The sequence below is a fragment of the Octopus sinensis genome, linkage group LG10 (assembly GCF_006345805.1).
Source record: "Octopus sinensis linkage group LG10, ASM634580v1, whole genome shotgun sequence".
Taxonomy (NCBI): domain Eukaryota; kingdom Metazoa; phylum Mollusca; class Cephalopoda; order Octopoda; family Octopodidae; genus Octopus; species Octopus sinensis.
The window spans coordinates 62,155,615-62,172,456 of record NC_043006.1 but is presented as its reverse complement, the minus strand read 5'-3'; the positions used below and the strand labels follow the sequence as shown (position 1 = coordinate 62,172,456).

At 34.7% G+C, this 16,842-nt stretch overlaps 1 long non-coding RNA gene across 1 annotated transcript in view; it reads left to right on the top strand.

Moving 5' to 3' along the window:
* The first annotated feature begins 3,158 nt into the window (after positions 1-3,158).
* The window catches only part of LOC118764979, a 25,983-nt gene continuing 12,299 nt past the window's right edge, over positions 3,159-16,842 (top strand). The window contains exons 1-2 of the long non-coding RNA XR_005000818.1: positions 3,159-3,280; positions 14,328-14,330. This is a non-coding gene — a long non-coding RNA (uncharacterized LOC118764979). The remainder of the gene's footprint in view (positions 3,281-14,327; positions 14,331-16,842) is intronic.

Genomic DNA, 16,842 nt, shown 5'->3' with positions numbered 1-16,842 from the left:
CTCTAATAGCATTGAAGATAACCTTCAGGATCAGATTATTTCTCCATGTATACCTGTCCAATGCTAATGAACAGTTGGAAAGAATATGTTTCGGTGTTCCGACCTTTCCGCATTTGCATATGTTTTTCTCTGAGACGTTCCATCTTATTAGATTTGTAGGTGATGGCAAAACCTCGTAGGATGAATGAATCAGAACCTCAGCCGAGATGTGGTCCACTTCCATATCTCATCCCAACTTATTTTCCTCTCAACATGTTCTTCCCATCTCGTCATCTGTCCTTGTTTAATACATCGGATCAAATGCAGCTCTCTTCTCTATGCTTCCCTCGTTTTGACGCTGTTGCTAACAACAGATCTGCGTTCACTCCACATCATACTGGCGAACGCTCTGAACTGATCTGCGCCAAAGCCAAGTTATGGTTTTGCGTTGCACCCACCATATATCTGTGTAAGAGAAGACAAGATGTCATCAGTCTACACAAAGATCTACACGAGCTTTTCTCTAGCATTAACCTGTATTTTACCTTCTAAAATTGCCACAAATCTACTACTTTTTAGACGTAACTTTAAATTTAGAAACCTCCCCATGCTCTCCTTATCACAAACCTAACCAATACCTTAAATATTTAAACATCCTTTCCAATCACCACAAATCCACCTTTGATAACATAGTCAAGGGTATCTCGATCCGTGTATCTGACATATCTTCTACTGAGGAAGTATTTAATAAACACGCACCATATTACAACCAAGCGCTCGCTGCCAGTGGCTTCTCCCAACAAATTATATACATCCCTAATACTAGGCTCAAGCAACATATATTTCAACTCACATCGCAACGACACACCGAATATCAGAATCATAACACACCACGCATACACTATGCTAGAACGCCGGAAGAACCCTATTAAGACAACCCAGACCCCCCAAGCACACATATAAAACTAAGTCAAAAGCTAAAACACCTAAAACTCCTGACAACAATGAGCCATGCTACCCTCTCCATTTTCCAAATATATTGATAGTACTACCCCTAAGCACCCCCAAAAGTGGTATAAGCTCTATTCTATGGTATACAACACGCTTCTCGCTAAACATTAAGAGCTAAGCTAAATCCTTCTTTAATAGGCTATTCCAACTTCCCTCGCCAATATAAATATTACTCTAGTTTTTAATAGATCTACCCTGATACTACCCTATTCCACCCCACCTAACTTCGAGTCTATCATAACAGCCTCTAATAAACAAATGCTTTCTCTCTACTATCAAAACTCACATTATAACAACGCTGAATACACGAGCGCCCAACATGTACACAGCTCCAAGATTGAACACTATCCAAAATACTACCACAACTTCTACTACCGTTAGAGATAGAATAATTAACAACAACGATAGCAATAATTATCATTATAGTAATAATAATAATAATTATAATAATAATAATAATAATAACAATAATAAAAATTAATAATGATAATAATAATAATTATAATAATAATAACTTGGATCTTTCTATCCCCATCCCCAACCTCCCGTTGGGCAGTATTACCTCTTCCATTCCTGAAAATAACCCCCAAAATACACTCACTTGTAACTGCCGTCCTGTGTCCATCTAACCTCTGCCAACCCATTGTAGAAGATCTAATGTAATTTATAAATGCACCGTCCTCAACACATTACACTATTCTACAGCTATATACATAGATTCAACCATAGATTTTAAACAACGATAGGCCGCTCATCTCAGTTCTTTTAGATACGAGAAACACGGTAAATCCACAACACTTGCCAGCCATATACATCATCACAAAATTAGAAATATTCCCTATATTTTCGCATAGCCCATAGTAGATTCAGGGCTACCGTACCAAGTTATGCTTAGAAGAGGCATTTCACATATTAAAACAAAACTCCTCGACACAGCTAAATAAATATAATGAAGCACTAGGTACATGCAAGCATTGTTGTTTTTATCATACCTACAAACTTTACCACAAATCTAAATGTAATCTACATAACCACAAAGCATATAACCACAACATCCCTTAGGTAATCCCCAACAACTCTACTTAACTTTCCCTTAACTCCATTTTAATCTTTAATCTTTAATTTTTTAAATCCCCTATCTTACTTTAAGATACTACATATTTGGACATACAAGCTGATATATGCGTGTGCATGTATTTTTATGTACGTATATATATATGTTTGTGGGTACATGTATATATATATATGTGTGTGTGTGTGCGTGTGTGTGTATGCATATATACATGCATATGTATATACAAATATAATTATGAGTGTGTGCATGTGTATATAAGTATACGTATGAACCTGTATGCGCACGCATATGCGTGTATGAATACATTATGGATTCGTGTGAGCATGAATACATGTATGTATATGTGTATGTGCGTGCGCATATATATATATATATGTATGTATATATATATAGCTAATCCAAACGAGAAAACGCCAAAAAACAACAACGCGAGGACGTGGAACAAATATAGTATTATTGGACGCTCAGGAAAGAAGGGAAGAAGGAGGGTTTGACGTTTCGAGCGGAGCTCTTTGTCGGAAACATATGAGAAGAAAAGATCCCGAGAAGGGAATGCAGAGGAAAAAAATCGCCAACGGTACACACGAGGTCACTCGTATACATGAGTATCTTTTTGTATATATGTATGTATATACACATATGTGTATGTACGTATGTACGAGCGTACGCCTGTCATTATACCATCCTCTCTGGTTCCTGCCTGTCACACCAACCTATCACAGTCTATTTATAAAAATTTTAACATCCTTATAATCTTCCTTCCTCCACAATAAATTTTACTACTAAAACGACTACTTACTTTGGTATCACGCCACCCATACTTTTTCTCTACCCATCCCTTAATACATCCCTATCATATCATCCCTACCCACATATCCCACACTTATTCACTCCTTAACTTCTCATCTCTACTTATCCACTCCTCTCTCACTCTTCTCCCATCTTCCCCACATTATCTTGACCCCCAACTAACACTCCGTTTCTCACCTCTGTCGGCCTTCATATTTTTTCTTGTCTCTCACTCTTTGTTTTTCTCTTTTTATTATCATTACTCTTTAAACCTTTTTCTTTTTTCTCATTTCCTCTCATTTCCCTTCCTCTCTTCAATTTGACCTATCTCTTCATTCTAAACATACACATCTCCCCCCACCTATCCACAAATACTACCAATACATTCTCAAATTTTCATCCACACCAGAAAAACCCTTCGAATGAGTGTCTTATTTGCTGTTGAAATCCTTCATCACCAATGCGATCGAAGCACCGCAACACCGATAAGCGTGTGGAGGAACTTTTCTGTACAGTTCTTTTGTGTCATTTAACGTTCTCGCTGCAAAATATGTATTTTTTGCATGAACTAAACTACTGTATCTTTTTACGTAAATTAAGATTCTGGTGGTTTTTGCATTGCTTGTTCCAATATTTAACAAAATTTTATTTATTAAATCTTATTAAATCTTTCATCGCTGAATGTTTTGTCGTTGTAATGTTGCCATTAGTCGCTGTAATGTTGTCGTTACGCACAAAATACCAACTTCCAAATATTGTTTTCTGACTGAGCTAAAATTAACAAATTTTAAATCACTGTAACATTTTTCTAAATTATTTCAGAAATTGAAGGCAAGTAGAAAAAGATCATGTATGGATCGTAACGGGGACTATGCTATAAAATGAATTTTATTTGGTCACATTCCAGGAGAATAGCTTTGCCAGCCTATGAACTTCTCAGGCGATCCTAATGATATTATTATTATTATTATTATTATTATTATTATTATTATTATTATTATTGTTGTTGTTGTTGTTCTTGTTCTTGTTCTTGTTATTATTATTATTATTATTATTATTATTATTATTATTATTATTATTATTATTATTATTATTATTATTATTATTATTATTATCATTGTTGTTGTTGTTGTTGTTGTTCTTGTTCTTGTTCTTGTTATTATTATTATTATTATTATTATTATTATTATTATTATTATTATTATTATTATTATATTATTATTATTATACCTGTTTGTTTTCATATTAAAATTGAGAAAATACACCATGTTCATAAACAAATATTGGACCTGGGTTTTGCAGCCCCTAAGCAAATTTCGTCCCCGGGCCATTCTTTGTCATTAACCATAATATTTTTATGATGCTAGTACCGGGAAATAAAAGGTGACACAGTAATAAAATGGTGACAGTGGGGTGCTTTGCTGAAATAACTAAAGCTGAGCTAAGCGGAAAGAATGAACAAGTAGAAGGCGAAGTTGATACTTGTGGGGTTTAGCGGTTTATCGATAGGGAAAAACCAAAGGCTAAGATTGAAAGATAGCAGAATTGAGCAATGAAGTGAATACCGTGGAGAACTGAAAAAAAAATGAAGAATTCAAAAATTGAAAAATGAAGAATGAAAAACGAAAAGAGAAAAATATTAGAAAAAAAAACTATCGTAAAAAATAAGAAAATGAAATGAAAATGAAAAGATGACGAGAAGCTATGGTATTAATACAAATATATTATATGAACAGGGAAGAGGTATTTTTCATTTTGTCAGGTCTCCAGGGTTTTCTCTACATTATTCAATTCTTGCATCCATTTCCAAAAGCTCCTCACTGTTCACTGTTCATATAATATATTTATATTAATACCTCAGCTTCTCGCCATCTTTTCAATTTTAATTTCATTTCCTAATTTTTAATATTTTTCTTTCGTCTTTCATTCTTCACTTATCAATGTTTCAAGTTTTCATTTTGTCAGTTCTCCACAGGTTGTTTTTCATTGCTCAATTCTACCATATTTCACTTTTAGCCTTCGTTTTCCCTATTGATAAACCGTTGATCCCCCAAGTATCACCACCACCATTTTTTCCCTCCTAGCTCAGCTTTACGTATCTTAGTATAGCACCTCGTCTCGCCATCCTACTACCGCGTCACCATGTTTATCTCCCTGTACTAGACAACGACCATGTTGTCTGAGATATTTTAAAGAAACATATGTTAGAAACTCCTTTTCTTCCATTTTTGTTTAAAATGAGAACGCAGAAAGCCGTATGTATGTAAGAATCACAATGTCTAACCGTTAAACACGTTCATAAAAAAACCTAATAACTATAATGTTTCGTTGTTGCTTTCTTTGTTTGTTTTTGAAGTCCTTCCCTCCTCCGTCAAACATTGTAATCACGTTTTTCACGTTTATACTGAGCGGATATTAGCCGAGAAAATATAAATATATTATTAGAAAAGCAAGAAGATTACAGAATAGAAAATGACTCTCATTCAGTTAGCGACATTAAGTGAATCTATTATTCACTCTGCTGCTGTTTAAAAGCAAATGATTTTATATAAACATCGATAGTTATTAAGCTGTACTTATGCGTCGCACAACTGTCACTTATGTACCACTTATACGCTTTCATTCAATCGCAGATTGATATCTATTCGTTTTACATTTTCCTAAAATTGATAATCAATTTTGATATATTGGAATTGGTAAAAACCTCTTCATTACACACAAATACATAGTTCAGTTTAGGAACGTTTTCTGCTGGGAAGGCATACTTCTACATTCAAATATAATTGTTTATGTTACATTTATTTCCTACTTTATCATTTCCACAAGTAATGATTTCTGATAGCGCATAGTTGTAAAACAAGGCATTTTTATAAACTAATGGTTCTACTGATTCAACTTCAACTGTAAAAGGTGATGTATTTACAAGTGTTCATGTAAGTGGAAATCTGGACATTCACTCACCACAATTGATGCAGTGTAAATAATGCTATTTTAAAGCATATTTGATAGTTCCTCTCTTTATTGGTCAATTTAACATAATCAATGTTAATATTCAGAGAATTTAAATATCTCATACAATTTCCGTTTCAGAAAATAATTAATTAGAATAAGATATACATATATCGGCAAACTTTCTTACTATGACACCGGGAGATCCCTTCCCCATCATCTGGTATGTGGTTGCTCCATGTGCTAGAAACTGAAGCTAAATTACTTCAAATGATATGAAAGAAGTTTTGAAAAAACGAGCGACAGATTAGAGAATGAAGTAGTTGATAATAAAAAGTAGACGATGAGTTCACTATTAGGTAAAATTTGATCTTGAGTGTCTTCAATAGGGACTGGCCTAGAGCTAAACAATGACATATCGGACAGGAAATATGCGTACGCTTAAACGCCTATGGTTATCGAGGATTATCCTGTATTGCATTTCACGAAGAAAACCTGGTATATCTTAGTCTGCCTATCTAAGGTAATCCAAACATTACTTCCAGTTTATTTTGGTGGTAATATGATACATAAATACTTCCACTCGTGATAATATAAGAAGTTCACTCAAATGAATAGAGATGTAGTAATCAAGTGCTTCGTATAACATACGTTAAAAATCAGGTGTAGTATTAATGGGAAATATTTTACCCAATTATGAAAGGTATAGTTGAAGTAGCCTCTGAATGTTAGGTCGCAAGAGATAAAGCATCTGCGAATACGTTAATGAACAACAACGATAGGGAATCATCAAATATGCAAATTGATTTTAATTGAATTGGCACCTCTATAAATTTCTAAAACGTTCGGTTTCTAAAAAAATTAGGATTGTTTTATGAATTTCATCTACAATATTACAAAGAACGGCTTGGCTCGTTGAGCAACGACATAAGTGTAGTGAGCACTTTAGCTGTTTCCTCAATTTGGATATCTTGTCTTATGCATATATAAAAGCAAGTTGTCTGTTTGTATCAATTTGCCGTCTACACCCGTTCGTGAATTTTCGTGAAATTTGCAAACATGCTAAAGTAACATCACGTTTGTAACTACGCCCATTGAAATTTAATAAAAAGCTATAATTGGATGACTAGGGTCCCTAGAAGGGATCCACATATATAATCAATACATTTTCCTTCAACAGGCAAGGGAAATAACATTCATTTTCCTATATATAGGAAGACATTTTCGTTTGGAAACTAGCTAGTACTAGAATCGAAATTAAATCTTTAATTTTCCTATTAGCTTGCAAATAAGATGGTTCTTATTCAAAAACAGTTAAGAACTCGCAAGTTGACAGCCAGAACAATTACTGTCCTTAGTGATGTATTGTATCGCCACTTGACATTTAACCTCACTTAAGCAGAATTCACCTGTAAAACAAGCTTGACTCATCCTGACATTTCTTTCTCATAAACAGCAAAATATAGCTATTTGTATATCTGCGAAATTTCCTATATATAGTCAAGCTATTTCCAAAGCAAGCAATGTTACACTGACAGGTTGCAAGTGGTTACGTTGTATAAATGCGTGTACATTCTACATTGCCTGCACGTTCTTACGAGAAATTGTCAGAGTGACAAGCTGCAAGTGGTTACCTTGTATAAATACGTGTACATGTACATCACATGGACTTTCTTACAAAAAATTGTCAAACATGCTCAGTGATCAAGTTGAGTATGTTTATTTCTTAGTATTTGAAATGTTAGATTATTTTCGCAATTTACCCAGTACAACCCTTAAACAAGTAAATAGTATTTTCCTTAACAATACATCTATTTATTTCGGTTAGTGACTTATTCATGAATATACCATGAATGGCAATGCTTTTCTTGTCACTTCAGCCAACTGACAAGCGCTGCGTGAAGAACTGTTCCGTTTTTCGACAAATGCAGTCAGCACAAAGGTCACACCCTATTTACATATAGGAACACCTTAATTTATATTGATAGAGGTGCTAATGTTTTTAACAACCAACCACACAAACAGACAGAAATCGCCATTTGTCTATCAATAATATTGCAATCTACACTGTTCTTATATAGTTCACACGCTGTTTACATTTAGGAACATTTTCGTAATTCATATTGATAGCTGTGATATTTTCTTTACGATATACACTTTACTTATTTTTAACGGCCAAGGGGAAATAACCCATGTAAAATCCCTTATTTTTCTTTTCCACCAACCGGTCATTTGCACTGTCATAAAGGTCACTTTCTTTAAAAAAAATCAATAATAGATTCACCTATTTCGGTTAGTGACCTATTCACGAATATATCATGAATGACGATAATCTATCATGTCACATCAGCCAACTGACAGCCGTTGCATGAATAACTGCTTTTAAACAAATGCACTGTTATCACAGATGTCATACCATATTTACATGTAGGAACACCTTAATTTGTATTGATAGATGTTGCTCATGGGAAGTGCCACAATCTTGCTTGCACAAGACTTTAGACAAACTACTTCTGTGGTTCCAAAGGAGACAAGAGCTAGTGAAATAAATGCCAGCATAAAGTCGTCCTACCTATGGAGCTGTGTGCGAAAGCTAAGACTCACAACCAACATGACAGTGCAGCTCAGTGATAATGATGCAGTCGGAACCTTTTCAAAGCAATTGTTGGATGTTGTTAATCGTACGTCGGTTGCCCAGAAGGATGGCCAGGCAAGCTAGCCTTTTGGACATACGATATCTGATTTAAAAGAACTAATGGATAAGGTGATTTCTAACCCAATGAATCAGTTTACAGACCACACCTGGCTGGAACCCTTGCCAGTTTCGCTCCAAAGAAGGTGGCAGTTGAGATTTGAACTTTAAATTCTACAGTTCTATTGACGCTGTACTCAACATCGTTGAAGCTGTGAATTATCCAGTTGATTTCTTGAATCGTATAACACCACCTGGTCTCCCACCTCACAACCTACACCTCAAGATTGGGACACCTGTTCTACTACGTTTCGATCCACCAAAGCTTTGCAATGGCACACGAATTATCATAAAGAAGATGATGCCAAGAGTCTTGGAGACAAACAATTTCACTGGTAAAACAAGCGGTGAACCTGTATTCATTCCTAGAATCCCGCTTATTCCCTCGTATATGCCTTTCCAGTACAAGCGCCTGGAATTCCGGTTGCAAGCGAGCTTTGAAATGAGTATTAACAATGTTCAGGAGCGGTCCTTGGATGCGGTAGCTCTGAACTTTGGGGAACCGGTTTTCTACTATGGCCAACATTATGTGGTATGCTCAAGAGGAGGAATTCGTAATGATTTGTTTATTCATGCTCCACAAGGAAAGGACAAAGCTGTTGTTTATCAAGCCCTGCAAACAATACGATTCACCAAATCAGATATTTATTATTTTACTGTAATATTAGTAAGTGTTGTAAATGTATTGATAATCTACATGTTATTATATTCTTAAATCTATATGCAGATTCATTTGTATGTCTACTGTAAAACTAAATGTTAGTCTTTTCTACATTGATTGTGAATCTATTTCAACACTAGTGCCTCTGAGGGTAATATTCTTTGGGGACGCACAATAGCACTTTTCAAAGTGATTTAATTTGAATCATTATTATCTCATATCTGACTAGCCTGTTATTACGAAACATGCTTCACGATTGTGGTGTACATACCTCATTAATATTTCCTCCTATGTCACTCATTAAAGCCCTTTTCGGGGCTACTTTATTTGAATTCTTACTATCGGGTAAGTAATTTCATGTTATTACGTAACTGACTTCAGAATTTGGCTAATTAATAATTTATTGGGATTTCCTAAAAACAAGGTCCTATGTAAGACAGTTCTGTATTCTCTATAAATGCACAAAAACCGTTTTAAGGGCTATATACATTGTATTGTTGTTATTAGATTAGTGAAACATTTATGAGAGCAGAACTAAGGGATTAACCATGCTATTTCGGGATTTACCGGGTACGTCAGCTTGTATATATATATCAGACGCCATGATAAATCGTTAGCCACTACACACATTTTTTTCTCTCCTTGTTTCTCTCCTTGTTTTCTGTGTCCCTTTCTGTAGAAGAGCGTAGGCTCGAAACGTAAAATACTTTTTCTATTGTTTTGTTTTTTCGTAAACTCTCTTTCTTTCTCTCTCTCTCTCTCTCTCTCTCTCTCTCTTATATATATATATATATATATATATGAACACACACACACACACACACACACATATATATATATATATATATATATATATATATATATATATATAACTTTATCACTAATGCTTTTAGTATAACACCTACACAAATTCCATAAACAAACTTTTCAATAGAAATATTCTCCTGAATTGAACTGCAACTGCTAGCCCTCACTGACCATTCAAAATACGACAATCAAGGCACTCCCAAATTTTTCCACCCCTTCTTCTCATCAACCTTCTTCTTCTTCTACTTCTACCCTACCAAGAATTCACAATGACCTCGAACACACAAGTGCAAAGAAGAGAGACAGAGAAAGGCAGAAAGAAGGAAAATGCCACTTATATTTGAACACTATACAAATATTCTTTAAAAAACTTTTCTTTTAATTTTTCTAAATTTGATTATTTAATCGTTACAGTTGAAAATGTCTCAAAATGACCGAAACCGGTACTGAAATGTTCTTTATAAAATTGTTTTAGCATTTTCTATCTTGACTTATTTATATATATATATATATATATATATATATATATATATACGTGTGTATGTGTGTACGAGAGAGGGAGAGGGAGAGAGAGAGAGTTTAGAGGGATATACTATCCGGACGGATATCATGGAAGCTAGCAATTACTTCTTTACTGGTTAATGTTCAGGGGAAAGCGAGTGAAAGTTGCTTTGAATTTGAAATTTGATCTTGCTGTAAACTAGTATGGTTGACCTCAGCTTCACAGCAGTTGCGGCTCGGAGTCTAATCAGGTCAAAATTATGTTACTGTTTTAGCGGGTTTCTTTGTGTATTGTAGCAGATTGGTAATTCATAAACTTACTTTCAAGTATATTTCTTGTAATATATTTTATCTTAGAGTGGTTCACTCTAAGCTTTTAGTTATTCAGGTATTTGTGGTATATAGTATGTTTTGTAATGAAAAGTAAAAGAATATTTAGCAGATTATAGGAGCAGGAGTTGCTTTGAGGTAAGTAGCTTGCTTACCAAGCACATGGTTCCGGGTTCAGTCCCACTACGTGGCACCTTGGTCAAGTGCTTTCTATTATAGCCTCGGGCCGACCAAGTCTTTCTGAGTGAATTTGATAGACGGAAACTGAAAGAATCCCGTTGTATATATGTATACATATGTGTGTGTGTTTGTGTGTCTGTGTTTGTGCCCACAACATTGCTTCACAACTGATGATGGTGTGTTTACGTCCCCGTAACATAGCGGTTCGGCAAAAGAGACCGATAGAATAAGTACTATGCTTACAAAGGTTAAGTCCTGGGGTCGATTTGCTCGACTAAAGGCGGTGATCCAGCATGGCCGCAGTCAAAATGACTGAAAAAAGTAAAAGAGTAAAATAGATTAGGTAAAGATAGGGCATTGTCTGGATGTTAAGAACATAGGTCTCTAGGTTTCTATTCCCACCTATCTGTGTGTCGGCTATTGACCCTGAATGAAGTTACACATAAATGTATATCCGGTTGCATATACAACTGCACATACTCTGTGCAGCGGAAGCATGTGGAGGTCGTCGTAGCCATAAAGAATATGCTGTATGACATCGTAAAATAAAAGGAAATAAATTTCGCATGAACCAGTTTCTATATTCTCTTTTATTTTAATTATTGCATGTATGTGTATGTGTGTGAGTATGTGTGAGTGTGTGTGTATGAGTGTGTGTGTGCCTGTGTGCGTGTTTATCAGTCAATCTGTTCATTTGTTGTTGCAATACGTACGATATTTGCGAGGATTGACTGTCGTTCCTGGCTCTTCCTTTTACATAATCTGCATAATCTCTGCTCTGACTCTGTACTGATTGATTTACCTGCCAGTTCGCAAACGACTTGTAGTTGCAGGTGCTACCAACTGAAAGTTCCGCAAAGCGGCCACTATTCGGCTTATTGAGTCATAATGAGAGTATGTGCACTGTTTTGGATTTTCCGAGCCGCTTTCTCAGTAATATAATCGTGCACTGTCATGAGGCCCTGCTTGCTAGATCAACTGGTTACTAGACTTACTGTGATATATATATATATATATATATATATATATATATATATATATATATAGCGCGAGAGATAGAGTGAGAAATAGAGAAATACCATACACAAACACACGCACACACACACACACACACACATACACACACACACACACACACACACACCACACACACACACACATATATATATATATATATATATATTATATATATATATATATATAGGGTGGGTAGACAGTAAAGGAGAACGCCGTCTCTTCCACCGATCCACTGATACCGTCTGTCTTCTGAATAGCCGAAAGTATTTAGGGACTAAATGAAACCAGACGCATGTGATATATTTTATTAACGTGTCTTATATTGCGGGATTTCAGACATAAGAAACGAAATTACTATGTGATTGACGTCTAGAATCCACTATTTGACTTAATGTCACTGGAAACATTGCAATTTTGTTTGAGATATAAATATGTCACTCATTCAATACTAGTTCAAATATCACTATGTACAGAAAGGTTTGACATAGTAATTTCCTCTACAACATCTCTCCTACAATCTTAGAATGGTAATATGTAAATATATTGGCAATAACTGGAACTTAAGTCATGCTGTCATTGATTCAAATAAAACAGTAAATAAGAATTTGACATGAACAAATTTGAACAACGATCAGACAAGTTGCGCATTACTACAATATGTTACTAAATTTAGTTATCCATGTTCATTATTTCTTCTGCAAAAGGAAGTTAGTTAATGTTAGCTAGATGAAATGGGTTGCTTTGTTTTGTTTTAATTCTATAAACTCTAAGTTCAAATTCTTGCAAATGATTTAAAATTTCGTTGTCCCAGTTATTCAAGCTGATACAAAATAGTATTTTCCGAAACAGTAATAGATTATTATATTTATTTTATACAGTGTAACAGAAGCTAATCTATACTAATCAGAAAAAAAAAGGTGTAGTGAATGAAAACAACTCAAGAAATTCATTTATTGATCCCGGTAAGGATAATAGACGTTGTTTTCACGGTAGAAACCAAACTCAGAATACACTATTCTATCATCTATTCTACCAAACATCGCCTTTACTAATATCACATTTCTTCATGAGCGTTGAAATCGACTAACTAGGATGATGCAATATACGGCATAAACCATGAAATTTGTATACGGAATGCAATGGAATGTAGCCAATTATTGTAAAGTATTTGGATCAGTTAATAACCTAGTATGATTTCAATGATGCTTCTACTCATTGCATAAAAGCATATTTTTCAAATTGTCCAATTTCATTTTATTTCTGAAAGGCTATTCGACTCATAAGTTACTGTAGCTACATGAGTGGTCTATCTGAGGTTTGTCTTCCAGTGTTACTTCGACAGAAAGCTTAAACTTTCTAAAACCATTCATAAATGTCTCAGTTCGTGCAGTAGGGAGGATGATGCAGTTCTACTTATTCGATTAATATATATGTGGCTATGTTTTATAATCAATGAGATTTTGTTCTCCTTAGTATCTTATGGGTAATACTCGTTAGCCGCACAAGAAGAGTCGAAATTGCTCTGGAAAAATCGTGCTACTGCATTTTATTTGGATATGTAAAATGCGATTTATTTCGCTTGTAATATTTCCAGTTTTATGGTAGAAAATTTCAGTATATCCTGAAGGGAACGATGCCGTGATCTTCATTACTTTTATGCTCAGTATAACATTAATGCTTGTTATAATTGTCGTAAATTTCTTGGGCTTCATATGTGTAATAAATTAGCAAATGGAGGCGTACAGTATCCGTGGTATAGAATGCTGAGGGGCTCTTAAATTGCTGAAACCTTCGCTTTATATCGTAAAGTTATTACAATTTCACTAGTCTTCCTGCCAACGTATAACTGCCGGATTGTTTGGCAAATTATACTTTCGTATGGGAAGTACATGTTAGCACTGCTTAACTACAGAATGATGTTTCAATTATCTTGATTCCCATCTATGCAAAGGTGTATCTGTTATCTATTAGAAACACTTAGGAATGTTTCCGGAACAGTGTTATTGGTTGAGAACTACCACCTAACATTGTTGGCAGGTGTGTGATTCAAAGCTTGAGTATATATAAGACTTGCCCCTCCGTTTCTATTGTTCAAAATGATACATATAATTTTTGTTGTTCCTAAAAATAACACGTATATTTAATAGCAGAAAATGTACAATGTGTAGAAGTGATATAATGAGCAAGGTTTTGTGCGCGTGTTTGGTTTGCGTGGTTATAGAGATGTTCTTGCACAGATCGCAACAAAGTAATGCAATTCTTTTCGGGGTGGTAAGGCAGTACGGCATGCATGTATCTTCTTATCATCAAGGGAAAAGTGAATGGACTGCATGTAGTTAATGGGCAGTCAGATTTCTCATGATTATTTTATGTGATGATGGATGAAAGTTGTTCTTTTGTCTTAGGAATTGAAAGTTAAATTTACTGAAGTGTCCTGCTCTGGCGAATGGTCTAGTACTGGTTCGAATTGCGGAGTTATTAAGATATAAGGGTTAGAGTTTTTTCTGACCGGAGACTCGTGCATTTTTCAGTAATTGTTAATTTGAATATACCCCTTCTCTACGATTACATTCGAAACTCTTCATTTAGTCATTATTTTTGCAGTTATGATTTGGCATGCTTCAGCGAAAGGTGGTAATTCTCCTCCGAGAGTGTTCATACAATTTGTTCCATTACAGCTAAGATAAGCTAAGGAGAGGATGGCTAAGTAGATGAATATCAACTTTCCTGTCTACGAATTTATACAGTGCTTAACTTAGACTCTGATATTCGAGTCGAGAATTGGTTCTGTATAATATGTTCATGCAATTTTCACCAAGTCTTCAACTGTAAGTAAATGTAATTTGAATTGTGCTCTTGTTTGGGCTGAAGAATAGAAATTAAACACACTGCTGTTTGAGAAACAAATTTATAAAGGATGTTTTGTCAAAATACCAGTAGCTTTATGTTTTTTCCATTACAAAGTGCGTGTATATCACGACCCTGTGTACTCTCTAGAGGACGAACCAAAAGAGTACTACGATGAAGATTGCTGAATATTTTGAATGAACACTGTTCAGAATTATTAAGCTGGGTTATAAAACGTCCCTAACATGTGAAATGAAACTATGATTTCTAGACAGCCAAATTAAATCTCATGCACGTAGGAGAAAAAATACCCTCTAGGGGAGTCCTTGCCTTCAATAGAAAGTATTTTGATAAATTAATCGACAATATTTAAACACTTTTGATAAATCCAACTCAAGCAAACTTGCTCAGAAGTACTTCATGAATAAACATATTTTGTTTCCAATTTGATGAGTAAAACTGTATGTTACCTTGAGAAACACTCCAATAAAAATCGACTTTTATGCCAATCTCCGTGCTTTCATAAAATTCCTGTTTCTTGCCTTTAAATGAACTACTTTCATTTGAAAATGATTTTCATTTTTTGTAGACCTCTTTTTCTATTGATATTAAAATTAAAACGTGTCCTTCTTTTTGGCAACCTGCCTCTTTTATTATATTGTTTAAGTTTAAAAATGCATTATGTTTCATAATGTGTTTGCTAAAAACAATTATAGCTTTCGTTTTTGATGTTAGTAATGTGACTACATTATTTTGTCGTGCCATTTTGTCGTGTCCGCATTTTACCTTATTGAAATTTAATCGTCCGTATTTTATGTCGCAACTATTTATTTTCAAAATTATTACTGTTGTTATCTGAGCTTGGATTTAGTTGTTTCACTACACACTCCTACGATTTTGAAAATATGATAAGTATTTAGTCACGGTAGGCTAACCTCAAATTTTTGTTTTGTATTGTTTTCATCTGAGGCGCAAAACGGAGCCAGCCATGTGAATCCTGAAATACATTATTTCAAATTCCTCCCAGCTTTTTAATTATTGTGCATGTTATATTCAAAGCACTGTAACTTTGTCATGTGTGAATGAGAACAAAAATTGAAACGCTGTACCAAAGCTGTTGTATTATTTAATTTTCTATTTAATGTTTCCTCTTAAATAATTCCTCTTCAAATACTACAGCTTGTAAGAAAACACAACGGTGTCCAAAATATTGATCACTGAAATGACAAGTTTTAGCTGAAGTGGCAGATGCTGTGGCAGATTGCCACTATCGACAATTAGCATTTAACTGTTAAATATCAGTATTTAAAATACAATCCGGGCCTCATAAAACTATAGTATCCATGTCGTGTTACAGTCAATTTATCATTTAAAAATAGTTTCCCCTCAGGTTTTAAAAGTATTTTACCTATATTTGTTTGCGTCTAAATTTTTCCACTGTAACCCAAAGAATTAGAATATATTTCTTTACTACCCACAGGGGCTAAACATAGAGGGGGCAAACAAAGACAGACAAAGGAATTAAGTCGATTACATCGACCCCAGTGCGTGACTGGTACTTTATTTATCGACCCCGAAAGGATGAAAGGCAAAGTCGACCTCGGCGGAATTTGAACTCAGAACGTAACGGCAGACGAAATACTGCTACGCATTTCGCCCTGCGTGCTAACGATTCTGCACCAACTAAAGTTTTACTACAAATGCAAACAATGAAGTACTTTTTTTATTATGAGCCAGAGAAACGGGCACGATCAATGAAGAACAAGTTATAGATCGATAGAAAGTCCGAAGTAGCATGAGCTCAGGAATACTTTTAGATCTATGGTGATTGTTAACGATTGATAGTAGTCTTTGCAAAACAAAAATATCTATTGTGGCAGATGTATATTTATGCTGCTCAAAATTCTTTTCAACTTCCATGACCGCAATGTTTTGAATATACCA